At 40.8% G+C, this 16,483-nt stretch overlaps 1 protein-coding gene and 1 long non-coding RNA gene across 4 annotated transcripts in view; one reads left to right on the top strand and one right to left on the bottom strand.

Moving 5' to 3' along the window:
- The window catches only part of DPP6 (dipeptidyl peptidase like 6), a 1,248,955-nt gene that overhangs the window by 333,510 nt on the left and 898,962 nt on the right, over positions 1-16,483 (top strand). The window lies entirely within an intron of this gene.
- The window catches only part of LOC130273200 (uncharacterized), a 76,081-nt gene that overhangs the window by 16,938 nt on the left and 42,660 nt on the right, over positions 1-16,483 (bottom strand). Inside the window, exon 5 of one of the 3 annotated variants that reach the window (XR_008843910.1) lies at positions 1,836-1,952. The exons of the other annotated variants lie outside the window; for them this stretch is intronic. This is a non-coding gene — a long non-coding RNA (uncharacterized LOC130273200). Of the gene's footprint in view, positions 1-1,835; positions 1,953-16,483 lie in introns of those variants that run through there. 3 annotated transcript variants of the gene reach the window in all.

Raw genomic sequence — 16,483 nt, 5'->3', positions numbered from 1 at the left:
TACAATGTACGGTAAAAATGACGTGTGTTCTTTATTCTTTATTGGGTCAAAACGATTAAAATGAAACCCATGATATCATACTTTTCTATTACTGTTGCGCTTAAAAAAAATTGCAAACTGTTTAATCAAATTAGTACGTTTAAAATCCCCCTATTTTGAAGACCTATAACTTTTTCATTTTTCCATATAAGCGGCGGTATGAGGGCTAATGTTTTGCATTGTGATCTTTACTTTTTATTGATACCGAATTTGCTTATATTAAACTTTTAATACTTTTTTTTATAATTTTTTTTTGGAATATAATGTTATAAAAAGCAGCTATTTTAGACTTTTTTTTTTTACATTCTCGCCGTTCACCATACGGTATCATTAACATTTTATTTTAATAGTTGGGATATTTATGCACGCGGCGATACCAAATATGTATACACAATATTTTGTTTACACTTTTTGGGGGTGAAATAGGGAAAATGGGACAATTCACATTTTTATTGGGGGAGTGGGATTTTCAATTTTTTTTATTTTTTTTAAACTTTTTTTACTTTTATTTCTAAACTCTAATAGTCCCCATAGGGGACTATTTATAGCAATCATTCCATTGCTAATACTGCTCAGTGCTATGTATAGGACATAGCATTGATCAGTATTATCAGTCATCTTCTGCTCTGGTCTGCTCGATCGCAGACCAGAGCAGAAGACCCTAGGAAGGCAGCGGAGGCAGGTGAGGGAACCTCCGGCTGCCATGCTGGAAGATCGGATCGCTGCAGCAGCGCTGCAGGCGATCCGATCATCCATTCAAAGTACCGCAATGCTGCAGGTGCTGTGATCTGTATTGATCACGCCATCTGAGGAGTTAATGGCGGACATCAACGCGATCGCGGATGTCCGCCATTACGGGGAGGTCCATGGCTGCTATCAGCAGCCAGGACCTGCCGTGCATGACACGAGCATCACACCGATGCTCGCGGTTATGCATAGGACGTAAATGTACGTCCTGGTGCGTTAAGTACCAGCTCACCAGGACGTCCATTTATGTACTGCATTGTTAAGGGGTTAAAAATTAAGTTTTATGTATTGCATATCCTATATGCTTACTTGTGCACACTAACACTTTTACAAAAGAGACCATTTTCTTCTGCTTACCAGCCTCAGCTACTATTCTGATCCTGCACCCACCTGATGCCACACATTTGATGCCAAGTTCTCCTTTTTTCATCCATCTTCATCACCAGGTACTGGTATTGCCCCTCACCGCACCACTCTGTCACTGGATTACTTTCAGGTCTCCTCATGCTGCTGCTGCCACCTCTAGGCTTTCTCATTCTACCACCATATGTTCTCCTCATGCTGATGTCAGCTCCAGGCTGTCTCATTTTGCCACCATATGTTCTCCTCATGCTGATGCCAGCTCCAAGCTGTCTCATACTGCCACCATATGTTCTTCTCATGCTGTTGCCACCTCCAGGCAGTGTCATTCAGCCACTATATGTTCTCCTCATGCTGTCACAAACTCCAGGCTGCGTCACTCAGCCACTATATGCTGCCGCCAACTCCAGGCTGTGTCATTCAGCCACTATGTGGTCTCCTCATGCTGCTGCCAACTCCAGGCTGTGTCATTCAGCCACAATATGGTCTCCTCATGCTGCCGCCACCTCCACGTTGTGTCATTCAGGCACTATATGGTCTCCTCATGTTTCCACCACCTCCAGGGTGTGTCATTAAGCCACTATATGTTCTCCTCTTGCTGCCACAAACTCCAGGCTGTGTCATTAAGTCACTATATGCTACCGCCAACTCCAGGCTGTGTCATTCAGCCACCATATGTTCTTATGGTGCCGCCACCTCCATGCTGTGTCATTCAACCACTATATGGACTCCTCATGCTGATGTCACCTCCAGGTTCTGTCATTGTGCTGCTCTGCGACAGTGATTCTAATAGCGACGCCTCTGATCTGCATGTCATATTGAATAACAGTATTATTATTTCACTAATCCAACACACACCCTATGCGTGTTACAGCAAGGCAAATTGTTATACATGCCTATTAAGGCTCTCTTTAGGCCAGAAATAGCTGTTTTTAATAGCGATTTGCTGCGAATAAATTTGGACTGAAACACATTTTTGGGGAAAATTCGGCGAATTGGCCAAATCGAATTTTTCGAAAAATGTTCTCATCTCTATTCTCGACCCTCGTCAATACAGTACAGGGTTCCAGTTGGTTCAGGGAGCCACTTTTGACATAAATTTGAAAAAGTCATATATTTCCTTCAGGGTCCATCAAGCTGGCATAGGCCAGACAACACTTCATTGAAAAAAGTATGCAAAGTAGTCCTGCTCCTGAAGGAAAAGTACTGGTCATGTAACGCCACCTCTTTTAGGGATTGAACACTGACTTGAAAACTAATGTCAACAGGTTGCACAAGAGGAGAAGCTCTTTCTCTTCTGGAGAACAGCTAGTTTACCACATAACTTGGGGTCTTTTTTTTATTTTGCCATGGACTATGACTAATGGTTAATTCTAGCTGGGGAGGCTGAAAAAAAATTGTGTTCTTTTTGTTACGAGTCACGTGCAGCCTGGTCTATGGGTCCTTTTAGATGGACAGACTCATGCCCGATACAAGTTGTAGTAGTTTGGTGCATATTTTAAGAGCCGTAATATGTGGCTCAATTATCCTGTGGCAGGACCATATGAATGACTGCTGAATCACTCATGAAGCCTTTTACTTGTATCTCGTGTTTATGCGGGATCTTTTGTAATTGTAGTTGTAAAGGACGATGTCATTGTAATTATTAATTACAATGACATCGCCGTCACAATTACATTAACTACATACATACATTATTGTCCCGGCCATCTGCCTCTGCCAATTACACTTTGAAGTATTTTTGATTTCGGATAGAAGACCTCTATAAATTTATGGATTTTTAGTAAATTAAGGAAACTCAGCCTTTTTTGCCCACTGTATTATACATATTACTGATGTCCCTGTTCTTGGCTCGTCTCTGATCCCCGCAATAATTCATGGCAGCACATCTAAATGCCCCCAAAAAAAAATAAGATAAATGGGGCCAAAAAAGTAAAGTGAAAATAAAAAAAAATATGATTTAGATTGAAAACTAGAAAAAAAATATGAAATTATGAATTTTTTATATTGAGCGCTGAATTTTCTGGTCCCTGCCCGCTCCCGAATATTGAAAGACAAAAAAAAAAATGTTAATGGTAATTTTTAAACAGGGATCAATTTATGTGTGAGGGCAGGGACCTAAAAATACCTGTACTAATAGACAGATCGCTCCGGATGTCACTCCTGACACCTGATGCGATTGTCCTTTCTATTGCAGAGACGGAGTGACTTTCTCCTACGCTCGCATCTCTGCACTATACTCCAGCCGGCCATTGATGTGAATAGAATTCACATTACTTATTCATATTTCCCCAGAGAGCTGGGATTGGCCCGATGGTTCCAGCCAATCACACCTCTCTGTGGGTAATATAAATAATAGGTATATATACAGCATATACTCATACTACAGTGGGACCAGAGAAGTATGAGTAATCTATACATTAATCTATTAATGCAGGTACTACAGCTCCCAGCATAGAGCAGAGTGTGCTCCATGTTGGAAGCAGTAGTACCTGCAGTTGAGGACAGATCACAGTGGGTGTCACTCCTGACACCCAATGCAATCGTCTTATCTAGATGCAAGAAAGCCGCCCACATCTATACATTATACAGGACAATCACAGCAGGTATCAGGAGTGACACCCAGGGCGATCAGTCTAGTAGCACAGGTACTACTACTCCCTTCATGTTGGGAATAGTAGTACTACCTAAAAAATGTAAAAAAAAAAATAGAGTAAAAAGTAAAACACACACACTTTATTAAACACATCATTAAAATACATTACTAATAAACATTTGCCAAGAATATATTCGGAATGAATCATTTTTTTATTTTCTTTTTTTATTCGGCGAATCGGCCAAATCTAATTTTTCAAAAATTCGCTCATCTCTATTTCTGACCATAAAGGTTGAATTTATAGCTGCACTTTCTGAATGTTTTTGTTATTATAAATTACTGCTAACAGGGAACACTATGCAATGTAATATTCATTAAATAATCAGTCATTATTACGATGATAGATCTTTCTCTAAAAATGCAATGCGCCATTCTTTTATAAACATTTATCATTCCTCACCAAAACATTGTCAGATTGAATAATTCACTTTTGAATTTGTTTAATATGTTTGTTTTATAAACATATAAACTTTATTAAAAAAAAAGTCTAGGAAAACATGTGACGGAAACAGTTTGACTTCTTCTGACACATTAGGTCAATCGGACAGATGTATAACCCATGATATTCATGAAGGCCAACAACTTTAGATAAAAATGTATTTCCTCCCCAACATATTAGAAGAATAATAACTATTTTTCTTATTTTGGGAAGCACCTGTGTGAACCATTATCATGTTAAGACCTGACAAGCATCAATTCCCAGAAAATAAGTACTCTGGAATAGATTTTTGACAGATCAGTTTGCAGGGATGAAGGAAAGCATTACAGGTAAAATGGGGAATATGGATTCCTAAATCTCTCTATCAGAAAAACAGTATTCTTAAGTCTCTCTCTGGTGACAGGCTTAGAGGTCATCACGAATTGTGATTACATACCATACCAGAATTAGAAAAGCCGAGAATCTGATGGAAATGCAAGTCGACTTTGTAATTCTGCTCTATGTATAGGCAGAAGGGATAGCAGGATACTAATGTATTACATGTATAATTAATGTTATGGTAAAATTCCTTTAATGGAGCATCAATCAGACCAGGCAGACATATTTAGATTTCTACAAAATATATGAACCATTATCACCACAACAATGAGTAAAATAAATGCAAATCTTTATTAATCCGTGACATAATAGATGAACAAATAGAGTCTCATAATACAGTGGTTATATTACAATGCCAGTTATATAAGAGAATGATAAAATAAAGTGCAATAGTGCAAAACCGGACCATTATACATAGAAATTTGTTAGCCCTTATATTAACTTAGGTTCAATTAAGGACTTCAATTTCTCATGAAACCAATTCAACACCATATCACAAAATGCGCAAAATATCACAATATCACAAAATAAGAACACTCATTAAAAATCTATTACATAATCACTGGGTGTCCACACACATACAGACACAGTGGGGGGTATAATTAAAATGTAGATATTTGCATCACTTTTTACCATGTTTTGCACCATCAATTCAGCCTGAAATGCAATAAAAAGAGTTGCGAAACTCAAACTTCAATTCAACTAATTTACATTAAAAAAGCTAAAGTTTACACAATGCACTCCAGTTTTTTTATTTAAATGGGATTGGTGTTGGAATCAGTCTAGATTACAGGACATTTCCAAAGGCCCATATGTGTGTTTGCCAGAAAAGCTCATACCTCCTTCGGGAGGGTGCAAACATTTTTGCAATGCTATAAATTACACTTTTAAATTTGAAAATAATATACTTAAGTAATAAGTATTCTAAACAATATTTATTCATTTTTTAATGGGGTCAAATTTTACCATTTGGTGAGGCTTCTTTGAACAGGAGGCATGTTTGTCACTGCTGCTTTGTAGTACTGACACACTATTGCATGTTTTTACTTAGTTAATAGCTAAAATTACGGTTAATTAATAGTGTGGTTTAGCCGGAGGTGTATCACAGAGCCTCAGTGTACAGAGCCCTGCTTGTCCTCAGTGTACAGAGCCCTGCTTGTCCTCAGTGTACAGAACCCTGCTTGTCCTCAGTGTACAGAGCCCTGCTTGTCCTCAGTGTACAGAACCCTGCTTGTCCTCAGTGTACAGAGCCCTGCTTGTCCTCAGTGTACAGAGTCCTGCTTGTCCTCAGTGTACAGAGCCCTGCTTGTCCTCAGTGTACAGAGCCGTGCTTGTCCTCAGTGTACAGATCCCTGCTTGTCCTCAGTGTGCAGACTCCTGCTTGTCCTCAGTGTACAGAGCCATGCATGTCCTCAGTGTATAGAGCTCTGCTTGTCCTCAATGTACAGAGCCCTGCTTGTCCTCAGTCTATAGAGCCCTGCTTGTCCTCAATGCAGAGATTCCTGCTTGTCCTTAGTGTACAGAGCCCTGCTTGTCCTCAGTGTACAGAGCCCTGCTTGTCCTCAGTGTACAGAACCCTGCTTGTCCTCAGTGTACAGAGCCCTGCTTGTCCTCAGTGTACAGAACCCTGCTTGTCCTCAGTGTACAGAGCCCTGCTTGTCCTCAGTGTACAGAGTCCTGCTTGTCCTCAGTGTACAGAGCCCTGCTTGTCCTCAGTGTACAGAGCCGTGCTTGTCCTCAGTGTACAGATCCCTGCTTGTCCTCAGTGTGCAGACTCCTGCTTGTCCTCAGTGTACAGAGCCATGCATGTCCTCAGTGTATAGAGCTCTGCTTGTCCTCAATGTACAGAGCCCTGCTTGTCCTCAGTCTATAGAGCCCTGCTTGTCCTCAATGCAGAGATTCCTGCTTGTCCTTAGTGTACAGAGCCCTGCTTGTCCTCAGTGTACAGAGCCCTGCTTGTCCTCAGTGTACAGAGCCCTGCTTGTCCTCAGTGTACAGAGCCCTGCTTGTCCTCAGTGCACAGAGCCCTGCTTGTCCTCAGTGCACAGAGCCCTGCTTGTCCTCAGTGTACAGAGCCCTGCTTGTCCTCAGTGTACAGAGTCCTGCTTGTCCTCAGTGTACAGAGCCCTGCTTGTCCTCAGTGTACAGAGCCCTGCTTGTCCTCAGTGTACAGAGCCCTGCTTGTCCTCAGTGTGCAGACTCCTGCTTGTCCTCAGTGTACAGAGCCCTGCATGTCCTCAGTGTATAGAGCTCTGCTTGTCCTCAGTGTACAGAGCCCTGCTTGTCCTCAGTGTAAAGAGCCCTGCTTGTCCTCAGTGTACAGAGCCCTGCTTGTTCTCAGCGTACAGAGCCCTGCTTGTCCTCAGTGTAAAGAGCCCTGCTTGTCCTCAGTGTACAGAGCCCTGCTTGTCCTCAGTGTACAGAGCCCTGCTTGTCCTCAGTGTACAGAGCCGTGCTTGTCCTCAATGTATAAAGCCCTGCTTTTCCTCAGTGCACAGAGCCCTGCTTGTCCTCAGTGTACAGGGCCCTGCTTGTCCTCAGTATACAGAGCCTTGCTTGTCCTCAGTGTACAGAGCCCTGCTTGTCCTTAGTGCACAGAGCCCTGCTTGTCCTCAGTGTACAGAGCCCTGCTTGTCCTCAGTGTACAGAGCCCTGCTTGTCCTCAGTGTACAGAGCCCTGCTTGTCCTTAGTGCACAGAGCCCTGCTTGTCCTCAGTGTACAGAGCCCTGCTTGTCCTTAGTGCACAGAGCCCTGCTTGTCCTCCCATACTTCTTGAATTTTGCCTCTGCACAGAAGCACTCAGGTAGTAGGAACAAGTCAGGATTTTTTCACCATTTTTTTTTCTTTAAAGTAGACATATAGTCATACATGTAAAGTAAAATAGCTATATTGATATGAAAGAAATAGATGTGATAGATAAATAGATAGATAGATATGTGATAGATAGATACATAGATAGATATTTTATGACCTATCTATAGAAGGTATTTTTCTTTGTAACCTATTTTCCTTGCCTTTTGCTCTTGCCATATTCTATATTTTGGTCCCCAGACACGTCTGCGCTCATTGTCTCCCAGTCTCATTAGACCCGGCCTCTTGGTGCCCATAACATTTTATAGAGTACACAATTCATAGACAATGTAACAGAGCCTTGAGAAAGGAAAAGAGCCTCTTGTACAGAGATAAGATTGATAGCCATAGAAAAGGAGCATATTACTTTACTTTATAGATCATTGTAAGACCTCACTTAGGTAATTCAGTATGCTCCAAAGCGACCAAATACATGGAGCTCCCACTGACTATATACTTTACACTCCGCTACATTCAAAAATGTCCTTGTTGAGAAGTAAACAACCTAAACAAACAGCAAGTGAAAAACTTTAAGAAAAAAATAACAGAAAAAATAACATTGTTTCTGAAAGACAGAATCATGCTTGGAGTTATACTCTGAAGTTTCATAGACAAAACTTTAAGTGTATTGAAGCTTTCTTCTCGTAGCAAGTATGAATCAGAATGTTCCATTAGAAGATGTGCTTGTAATGATAAAGGACGAGACAAAGTAAAGGATGGGAAAAGTTCATGCTATCAACACAAAGTCAAACTTCAGAAAAGCTGATTGTGGAGAAAGTTGTAATTAGTGTTGCTTGCGAATATTCGCAATTCGAATTTTATTCGCGAATATCGCATATTCGCGAATTCGCGAATATTCGCGAATATAGCGCTATATATTCGTAATTACGAATATTCTTTATTTATTTTTATTTTTTTATTTTTTCACAGTACATATCACAGTGATCATCCCTCTCTGCTTCCAGCTTATGTGGTGCAAGAAGGCTCTAATACTACTGTGTGAGACTGATGTGCGCATTTTCGCATATGCGAATATTTACATATGCTAATGTTCGCATATGCGAATATTTGCATATGTTAATGTTCGTATATGCGAATTGTCGCTTACACACATTTTTGCATATGCACTTTTTCGTATATGTCAATTTTCGCACGTGCGAATATTCACATATGCGAAAATAAAATGAGAATATTACGAATATGCGAATATTCGCGAATATGGCGAATATTCGTCCAAATATTCCCGAATATTCGCGAATTCGAATATGGCCTATGCCGCTCAACACTAGTTGTAATATCTGTTATTAACATACCCAATAGATAGATAAATAGATAGATAGATAAATAGATAGATAGATGTGAGATAGAAAGATAGATAGATAGAATGATAGATAGATAGATAGATAGAAATAGAGATATTAGGAGGGAGATTTATCGAAACCCGTGCAGAGGCAAAGTTGCCCAGTTGCCAATAGCAGCCAATCAGCTTGCTCTTTAATTTTTCTCAGGCCTTGTTAGGAATGTAAGAAGCGAGCTGATTGGTTGCTATGGGCAACTGGGCAACTTTGACTCTGCACAGGTTTTGATAAATCTCCCCCATAGTACTGTATATAGATGTATTCAAAGAGATAAAGAATAACACCTCACCTTCCAGGGTAGTGTCTTGAAGTTTCTCATGTTGTACCTTCCAAAAAGTTCTCATCAGTTTTATTAAGCTAATTAGCCTTATAATAAGTCTAAGTGTCTCACCCGAGACAGAACACTTGATTTCCAAGCAGTCATGCTTCGTCCACTTCCCCAATACTTCCCCTTATCTTCACCATTTTAGCCAAGCTAGAAATGCTTGTGCTGTCACTCCCCTCCGCCGTAAGCTACAAGCAGCTGAGCTCTTGCTGCTGCAGTCACCGTGGCATGAATAAGGAAATATAGAGGAAGGGGTAAAATAATTCTAAACACCACACTTTTATTTTGCATTTACAACATATATATATATATATATATATATATATATATATATATATATCTTGTCATATACAGCATCTGTGTCTTAAATAAGTACTCTGGCGAAAAACACCTCCGAAGCATAGGGGATAAGATGTCTGATTGCAGGGGTCTCGGCGCTGGGGACCCCCGCTATCTCTGGGCCGGCAGCGTCGTCGTCGGAAAACGGAAGCTTTGAGCTTCCGTGTCATTACTTCACACCACACTCCCTCCATTCATGTCTATGGGAGGGGTGTAACAGCTAGTACATAGCCGTTACGCCTCCTCTCATAGACATGAATGGAGGGGGCACGGCGGCTGTAGTCGCCAGTCATCTGGCACAGAGAGGTGTTCACTCTGTGCACGAATAACCGGTTTGCTGCGCCGAAGATTGCGAGGGTCCCCAGCAGCAAGACCCCCGCAATCAGAAATCTTGAAAGTGTTTTTCGCTGGAGTACCCCTTTAACAAGTTCAGCTTCTTCAAGAGCCTCATACACAGACTCATGTGATCTCCTTGCAGAAGTTGAAGACTTTGGAGACCAGTGCTACTAAGCAGCAATGCTAACCACGGAGGCATTATATATGAAAGCTAATATACAATTTGTTAAAGGGGTATTCCAGTTTCAGAAAATTGTATTTAAAAATACTATCACCGCAAGATATATAACTCACTAATATAATGTTATCACAAATAGTACTGGCTTCAGCATGTTTTTGCCTTCTTCACCCTTGACAGGAAGTTGTGTAGTTCTTTAATTGTGAGTGTGGTATTGTCTCCAGCTCCCCAGCTCTCTCCCTGTCTCCCGAGTCAATGCATAAATATCTGCTGTCTCAGAAGGCTTAGATGAATCTGGTCTCTAAGCTCCAGCCCCCCTCCAGCTCACCTCTGACCAGTCTACATCACCATATTCCTGTCATATACAACAGACACACATATATATATATATATATATATATATATATATATATATATATACAGGAAATAAATACAGCAGGTGCTGTAGGCTCACTGAATATGCAATAGACTGATGTAAAAGGAAATGTTCTGCAAGAGCTCTAGGTGGGGAACTAGCAGGAGTTATGTGGGATGGGAGGGGGCAGGGGACATGTCATTTGTACCATAAATTGTACACCCTAAAAACAAAACCTTCAAAAACTTGCTAAATTGCGGTTTTATTTTCAGTTTTCCCACATAAATAATATTTTTTGGGTTGCTCTGTACATTTTATGGTAAAATAAGTGATGTCATTACAAAGTAAATTGGTTACGCAAAAAACAAGCCCATATATGAGTCTGTGGATGGAAATACAGTGGTCCCTCAACTTACAATGGCCTCAACTTACAATGGCCTCAACTTACAATGGCCTCAACATACAATGGTCTTTTCTGGACCATTTTAAGTTGAAACCAGACTCAACATACAATGTACAGACAGCCCAGATCTGTGAAACGTGTCAATGGCATTCACTGGTGAAAACCAATGTATTACTGAAGTGTATGCACTGACTGGTGTCTGGTAGCGCCCCCTACAGTACGGGGAGGTATCACATGTTCTGTACACTTTACCTGTACCAGGGTTACCTGCTCCTTTGGACACCAGGTGAGGAGGGCAGCTCCTTGTTACTTTTTAGGACATTGTGTGTACTGTACAGGACCCGTGTTTCCCAAGCAGGGTGCCCCCAGCTGTTGCAAAACTACAACTCCCAGCATGCCCGGACAGCCTTTGGCTGTCCGGGCATGCTGGGAGTTGTAGTTTTGCAACAGCTAGAGGCTCCCTGCTTGGGAAACATTGACATAGACAGTGATTACAGCTCCCAGCAGATCTTTCTTACTTTTATATGTAAGGATTTGCTTTATCTATATTAGTTATCTACTTATTTTTCTTTAATCCTCACTTTTTCCTATTTTTGGATGACATTTTGGTGGCTTTAGAACCAATTACCAGGCTTCCATAAAGTTCTGGTCTCAACATACAATGGTTTCAACATACAATGGTCGTCCTGGAACCAATTAATATTGTAACTTGAGGGACCACTGTATAAAAGAGTTATGATTTTTAGAAGGCGAGAAGGAAAAAAACGAAAATGCAAAAATAAAATGGGCCTGTTCCTTAAGGGGTTAAATAGTAATAACATCCACAATACATTAATGTGTAAAAACAGTACAAAGTAACTTTAAGCTACCAGAAATGAACCCTGTTGCAGACTATATATGTGTATGTAGATCACAGGAGGAAAGGCACAGCTTCAGCTATTGAAGTCCAAAGAGGAAAGCAACATCTTTCCAAACCTCTGGGCATTGGCGGCTTGTGCTTTGTAGGCCAAGAATCTCACAAGCTACCACATAGTAACATAAAACTGGCTCATCAATACCGCAATGATCAGATGGAGAGAAAACCCTGGATGTGCTGAGAAATGACATAGAAATAATATTGTATTAAATGTTATGTGAAAGGAAATAACGGAACTGGGGTGAATTCTGTTCTGCATCGGGTTGGGATATGACAACAATATATGAGGACTACATATGAAGTCAAAAGCTTCCTCCTTTGTTTATTTTCCTCCCCAAAAAAGGATTAGGAAGGAAAAACCGGGCAACACCGGGTACTCAGATAGTATATATATAAAACTCAACGTGTGTGTATATTCCAGCATCACGTCCAAACGGCTAAAGAAATTAACATGAAACTTGGCACACATGTTACTAATATGTCAATAATAAACATAGGATAGGTGATTTAACCCTTACTCACCCCCATTTGTGAGGGTCTGGGTTTTTGTTTAAAGTCCCATGCAAATCAATGGGCAATGTATGTTCCCACATAACTTCCGTACGGCTGGAGATATTTCAATACCTGGTACACATATTATGGGTCGGGATATAAGGACGGGATATGAAGTCAGGATAGGAGGTCGGGATAGGAGGACGGGATATGAGGGCAAGATATGAGGACGAGATAGGAGGTTGGAATAGGAGGTCAGAATAGGAGGACGGGATAGGAGGTCGAGATAGGGGGTCGAGATATGAGGTCAAGATATGAGGAAGGGAAAGGAGGACAGGATAGGAGGTCGAGATATGAGGATGGGAAAGAAGGACAGGATAGGAGTTCAAGATATGAGGACAGGATAGGAGGTCGAGATATGAGGACAGGATAGGAGGTTGAGATAGGAGGTCGGGATAGGACGCCGGGATAGGAGGTCGAGATAGGAGGTCGAGATAGGAGGTCGGGATAGGAGGACGGGATAGGAGGACGGGATAAGAGGACAGGATAGGAGGACGGGATAGGAGGTCGGGATAAGAGATCAAGATATGAGGACGGGAAAGGAGGTCGGGATAGGAGGTCGGGATATGGGGTTGGGATATGACAACAATATATGAGGACAGGATATGAAGTCACAAGCTTCCTCTGTTGATTTTCCTCCACAACAAGGATAAGGAAGGAAAAACGGGGCAAAACCGGGTACTCAGCTAGTAAATTATAAAATGTCTTTAAACAAAGTCTGCAAACTACAAAAGTTCTCAAAAACTGAAGCCTGAGTGAAGCACAAACTGTTTTGGACACTTTCACATAAACACAAACCTTACTTAGAGTCAAATCAGGACTTTAATTAAATGATTTAATGGCTATGGACACCTATGATGTTTTTGTAAAAATGTATTCACATTAGTGTCACTTCTATAGCACTGTTCATATCCAAGCTATCCTACGGATCTCCCACATTCACACTCCAGTCCAGACAGCTGTGTAGCTTTTTATTTATGTAAATAAGTGTTTATTTATCTATAGCCTATTAGAATGTTACATTTTGATTATTTCTGAAATTTACAAGTCACTTTTCATAAATTATAAATCATCTTTAACCCCTTAAGGACACATGACGTACTGGAACGTCATGTGTCCGCTCCCGATCTATAACGCGGGGCCACGGCGTGCGGTGAAATCGCGGCATCCCAAACAGCTTACAGGACAGCGGGAGGGCCCCTACCTGCCTCCTCGCTGTCCGATCACCGAATGACTGCTCAGTGCCTGAGATCCAGGCATGAGCAGTCAAGCGGCAGAATCATCGATCAATGGTTTTCTATGAGAAACCAGTGATCAATGATAAAGAACAGTGTGTGCAGTGTTATAGGTCCCTATGGGATAACAATGATCAGTGTGTGTAGTGTTATAGGTCCCTATGGGATAACAATGATCAGTGTGTGTAGTGTTATAGGTCCCTATGGGATAACAATGATCAGTGTGTGTAGTGTTATAGGTCCCTATGGGAGCTATAACAATGCAAAAAAAAAAGTGAAAAAAAGTGAATGAATATCATTTAACCCCTCCCCTATTAAAAGTTTGAATCACCCCCCTTTTCCCATAAAAAAAACACAGTGTAAATAAAAATAAACATATGTGGTATTGCCACGTGAGGAAATGTCCAAATTATAAAAATATATTGTTAATTAAACTGCACGGTTAATGGCGTATGCGCAAAAAAAATTCCAAAATAGTGCATTTTTGGTCACTTTTTATATCATGAAAAATGAATAAAAAGTGATCAATAAGTCCTAACAATGCAAAAATGGTACCGTTAAAAACTTCAGATCACGGCGCAAAAAATTAGCCCTCATACCGCCCCATACGCGGAAAAATAAAAAAGTTATAGGGGTTAGAAATGACAATTTTAAACGTATTAATTTTCCTGCATGAAGTTATGATTTTTTCCAGAAGTACGAAAAAATCAAACCTATATAAGTAGGGTATCATTTTAATCGTATGGACCTACAGAATAAAGATAAGGTGTAATTTTTACCGAAAAATGTACTGCATAGAAACGGAAGCCCCCAAAATCTACAAAACAGCATTTTTTTTTTTTCAATTTTGTCTCACAATGATTTTTTTTTTCGTTTCACCGTAGATTTTTGGGCAAAATTACTGACGTCATTACAAAGTAGAATTGGTGGCACAAAAAATAAGCAATCATATGGATTTTTAGGTGAAAAATTGAAAGAGTTATGATTTTTTAAAGGCAAGGAGCAAAAAACGAAAATGCAAAAACGGAAAAAACCCCGGTCCTTAAGGGGTTAAACAAAGTCTGCAAACTACAAGGCTCTTATAACAGCCCCATGTCCTCACTTGTGGATCTGCCATTTAAATGTCCTGGAGCTTGGACCGCACTAAATGGAGTTTAATGAAATGAAATAAGAAATCTCATTGGTTTCTATGGGCAATTGGGCAACTTTTCCTTTGCACAGCAGGTTTTGATAAATCTCCCCCAATGTTTCCAGCCTCACTCAAATGCATCCAGCCCCCCCCCCCCCCACAAGCACCCAAAATGCCTCCTGCCTTACCCATATTCCTCCAGCATACCCTACACACAATTCCTCCTGCCTCATCCACACACAATGCCTCTGGCCTCACCCCACACAGTAACAGAGGGGTGTAGAGGGGTGTACATGGGTGATAGAGGAGCATACAGGGGTGACAGAGGGGTGTAGAGGGTGACAGAAGGGTGTAGAAGGACAGCACACCTGAGGCAATCGCCTCACTGCCTCATTGTAGGCATGCAAGTGCAAAAAATACAAACTTCAAAAAACACTAAAATCTAAAATCTGTGATAAAAGTGCTATAAAAAAAAGAGGTAGTATTATATGTGACAAGGTCATCAAGGGTGGATTTAAAAGGGGGGCAGTTTAAGTTGTAGAAATTTCTGCAACAGTCCATTCCATAGACCTGAGTGAGGGGAACTCTGAGATTAATATGATGGTTTCAACATTTTTTTTCCAGATTTGTAATTTTCTTCTACTTAAAACTCTTAACATTTCCACTACTTGGAGCTGGAATAACTGCAGCTGCTGGCACCAGACTTGCCCTCCAATGGGTCCTCAAAAAAGGTTTTTAGAAAATAAAATAAATAAAAATTAAATTAAATAAAAATGTAATTAAAAAATCTCTTTAATCTCTTCAATTGTGACACCATAAGGTCTCCCGACCCTACTGCCACATCCAGACGCTCTGCGGCAGTGATTCTAATAAGTGACGCCTGTAATCTGCATGTGAATTTTACATTTTTAAATAATATTTAACCCCTTAAGGACGCAGGACGTAAATGTACGTCCTGATGAGGTGGTACTTAACGCACCAGGACGTACACTTACGTCGTAAGCATAACCGCGGGCATCGGAGCGATGCCCGTGTCATGCGCGGCTGATCCCAGCTGCTGATTGCAGCCAGGGACCCGCCGGCAATGGCCGACGCCCGCGATCTCGCGGGCGTCCGCCATTAACCCCTCAGGTGCCGGGATCAATACAGATCCCGGCATCTGCGGCAGTGCGCAATTTGAATGAATGATTGGATCGCCCGCAGCGCTGATGGGGGGATCCGATCATTCATAACGCCGCACGGAGGTCCCCTCTCCTTCCTCCGTGCGGCTCCCGGCGTCTCCTGCTCTGGTCTGTGATCGAGCAGACCAGAGCAGAAGATGACCGAAAACACTGATCTGTTCTATGTCCTATACATAGAACAGATCAGTATTAGCAATCATGGTATTAGCAATCACTTGAATAGTCCCCTATGGGGACTATTCAAGTGTAAAAAAAAAAAATGTTAAAAAATTTAAAAGTAAAAGTAAAAAAAAGTGAAAAATCCCCTCCCCCAATAAAAAAGTAAAACGTCCGTTTTTTCCTATTTTACCCCCAAAAAGCGTAAAATTTTTTTTATAGACATATGTGGTATCGCCGCGTGCGTAAATGTCCTAACTATTAAAATAAACTGTTAATGATCCCGTACGGTTAACGGCGTGAACGAAAAAAAAAAATCCAAAATTCCTACTTTTTTAATACATTTTATTAAAAAAAAAATTATAAAAAATGTATTAAAAGTTTTTTATATGCAAATGTGGGATCAAAAAAAAGTACAGATCATGGCGCAAAAAAATGAGTCCCCATACTGCCGCTTACATGGAAAAATAAAAAAGTTAGGGGTCATCAAAATAAAGGGATTATAAACGTACTAATTTGGTTAAAAAGTTTGTGATTTTTTTTAAGCGCA

The sequence above is a fragment of the Hyla sarda genome, chromosome 5 (assembly GCF_029499605.1).
Source record: "Hyla sarda isolate aHylSar1 chromosome 5, aHylSar1.hap1, whole genome shotgun sequence".
Classification (NCBI taxonomy): Eukaryota; Metazoa; Chordata; class Amphibia; order Anura; family Hylidae; genus Hyla; species Hyla sarda.
This window is presented reverse-complemented; position numbering and strand designations above follow the sequence as displayed.